Source organism: Cydia strobilella, chromosome 20 (genome assembly GCF_947568885.1).
Source record: "Cydia strobilella chromosome 20, ilCydStro3.1, whole genome shotgun sequence".
NCBI classification, from domain to species: Eukaryota; Metazoa; Arthropoda; class Insecta; order Lepidoptera; family Tortricidae; genus Cydia; species Cydia strobilella.
In genome coordinates this window covers 4,775,660-4,778,916 of record NC_086060.1, presented here as the reverse complement: position 1 = coordinate 4,778,916, position 3,257 = coordinate 4,775,660, and the positions used below count along the sequence as shown (strand labels likewise).

At 36.9% G+C, this 3,257-nt stretch overlaps 1 non-coding gene across 1 annotated transcript; it reads right to left on the bottom strand.

The window, feature by feature from the left end:
• Window positions 1-671: 671 nt before the first annotated feature.
• On the bottom strand, window positions 672-748 carry Trnat-ggu (transfer RNA threonine (anticodon GGU)). Its single transcript has one exon. It is a non-coding gene; the product is annotated as a tRNA-Thr (tRNA).
• Between the last annotated feature and the right edge of the window lie 2,509 nt (window positions 749-3,257).

The following is a 3,257-nucleotide window of genomic DNA, read 5'->3' as shown; positions in this document are numbered from 1 at the left end:
CCTTAAGGGATGATTTTTGGGATAATAAAAACTTTCCAAACTGTTCAGGCAACGCCGTATTTTATGAGCTGTACCTTCGACTATAACTGTTAGTCATCCTTAATATATGTAAACGGTTGCATAAAAGAACCTTGTGGAATGTGTATGATGGCTTGATGAGGATTTAGTCGTCTTATTGCATTTTTTAGAGAAATATTTTTTCTGCTCTATACACCACAACCAAGATTTGAACTCACAATTTTTACCCACCACACACAAATGAAAGTTCAATCCGTGAACATGTTACAGGTCAACCAGGCCGTTTAAATCTAAAATAATGTTAATTGAATCAAGTTGGCAGCCCGATGACGCCGCGCATCGTAATAGGGCTCCGGCGACAGTCCTTTTAGGGAGCACCCTCCGCGGAGCCGACAAAGGCGGTGATTAGCACGTAGGGACCTCTTGTCTTAGTGTGGTGGCCGAATGAGGATAACAATTAAAAACTTACGATAGCCTGTAGTCTGGACGGAGGTTGTTAGCGTACCGTAGCATACACCTCTGACCGACGGCCTGGATCGTACCAGCACGTGCATTTGAGCAAGATCGGCGCGCCTCTCCGTCCCTCCCTCTCTTGTGTGACCAAAGCTTCTGCGTCCTGCTGCGCCAGTACTGCTGGAGGACGCAAAATTCACCGCTTCGGGCCAGAATCGAACTAGCGGCCTTTCGAAATACCGGTCCGGTCGCTCTTAACCAACTGAGCTACCGAAGCTTCCCAGAAGCGTACGAATTTCTCAATTATTGTAGGTTTCACCAAACCTAGGTACAGTACACAACTCGTCGGCTGAGAATGCGTTTGTGCCATATATGCATTTTTGAGCAAAATCGTTTTTTAATGATTCCTACAACCTAAAATATCAAAAAATATGACACTAATCGATGTTTGAAAAAAATTTTTTTATAAAACGTGCCATATCCGCATTTTAACAGACCGCTTGACAGAAAATTATCACAAAAGTGTGACATATCCAAAACTTTTATGTCATGTCATACATACGTTTAACATTTACTCATCAAAACGGATATGGCAATAATAAAAATGCTTTTTTTTTTCATGATTACCACTTTATTCAAAATATTTGTATGGTACTATAAATACTGTCTGAATAATAAATAAGTTCAATATTTTTCCTAAATGTAAAACTTTTCGAAAAACATATTTTTTTGCTTCTTTACGCTCTCCTGTAAACCAATGTACCTATATGTGGCGTAAGGCACAAACGTATTCTCACCCGACGATTACTTTTGTCTACATTTAATGTAGTTATTACCTACCACACCTGTTCAAATTAAAAAAAGGTACATGTCCATAACTTATTACTTGCTTTTTATCGCTTCCGGGGGCAATCAAAACTTAAATAATATATGAAAATAGTCACGTGACTTTTCGTAGCATCTATCGTAGACTACAGTTTTTCTTAATATTCTCTAAATCTATAATGATTTGACGAATATTTATTTTTATAAACAGTCAATGGCATTTCATTAGGTACCTGTATCTTATCAATCTTTACGGAAGAGATAGATTACCTTAATATTAATTACATAGGTTTATGTAATTCACCGGTCTGAAGACATCTGTTGTTTCTAACGCTGCCTTAGATAAACGGTGTGATAAAATTGCAATTTTCTAACACAGCAAGCACCGTGTATCCTCTTCCGTTATTAATTTATATCTCATAATTAAGAAAAAAACTCGGCATTTTACTATAAAGCCCGAAAAACACAATAAAATCCATTTACCGCTCAAAATTAATGATACCGCTAAACAACTCTTTAGCCAACAAGCAAAATTTGACAGTCGATGCATAACCTATTGTTTACACATGCGTGCCATTTTAGAAAAAACACAAAACCCTTTCTACGGACATCTGCCGAAATGAAATTGCTAAAAAACGGGCGCAAAAGGGCTCGATACGTTCCGATAGTTTTTGCAATACAATCAACCCTTTGAGTAAATATGGTGTAATCAGATTTCAGCATGTGCTATCTTTTTTTTTTAAGAAACCCGATCGCTCCTTGAGTGGAGTGTGCCAGTCCTTTTGTAGCTGACAAATGTATTTGCTTTCGCTTGTCTTCCGTAAGAAAAAATGGCACGAGCCCTTTCGAACTATTGTATTTGAAGATCGGTCTCCGATTCCAGTGTGGTGTAAAGGGGTGACTGCTAAAGCTGTCTTTGAAGCTGTGATTGCAGAAATTCACTTTTTACTGATGTCAAAACGTTTGCACCTTTATTTTTTAGAGACACAGATGCCATTGAATACATTGATAGAGAAATTGTGATATTTTGATTTTTGCTTTCCACTATTGCCTCTAGTAGGGAAACAAATTGAAAAAATTTAAAAACAGTATTCGAATGTTACTCGAGAATCAAGGAGTCGATTGCTTTGCCTATACCAAGTCTTTCCGCAGCCTTAAAAACAGTTTTCGGTTCAAACAAATGGTAAATACGAAACTTTTTTATTAAACCGTGTGTTTGGGTCAAACACATTTTAGAAGAAGGTTTCTTGTCTTGGTGGACAATACAATAAAAGTTAACAATCCGGGAACCTAATTTATATATGTATATTACTGTTTTTTTGAGTCTCAAGTACTGAAAAAAAACATCACGCCTGTAAAAGTGGATAGATAGGATAAAGGACCGGGACTAGTGGCGAACTGTCGTGTTGGAGGTCAAGACAAACTTTGGGTCGCTGCGCCAGAGGAGAGTAAGTAAGTAAAAGCGAAGCGTAAAAATTTGCTTTACATTCTCTTAACTTTTCAATGTCTACAAAAAAGATGTGAACGAGTTAACCATACAATAAAATGTATATGATCCGTTTGCTACTTATTTATATAGGTACTTATTGCATTCATGATGTGGATATAAAGCTCTGTTGATGTAGTCAACGGCCACAATCGTTTTATCCGCTAAAGGGGTGTTCAGACCCTTTTCATTATTTGGCACGATATGGCACGATTGATAAATACCACGACAATGCATTCGCTACCAGTGCAAATATTGCACTAAATCCTTATGCAAACAAACACGAAATACATTACTACAGTGGGTAGGTATCTACGTAATTCCGTTAAAAAGAAACAAAGCAAAATTATTCGAGATGTACTCATCATTCATGAAGACTCTTTGTGAAAGAAAAAGCGTCACTTATTTAACTTGATCTATAAAATTTATCACAAAAAGTATTAGTTTATTTTACAAATAGTTAGTAATTACAAGT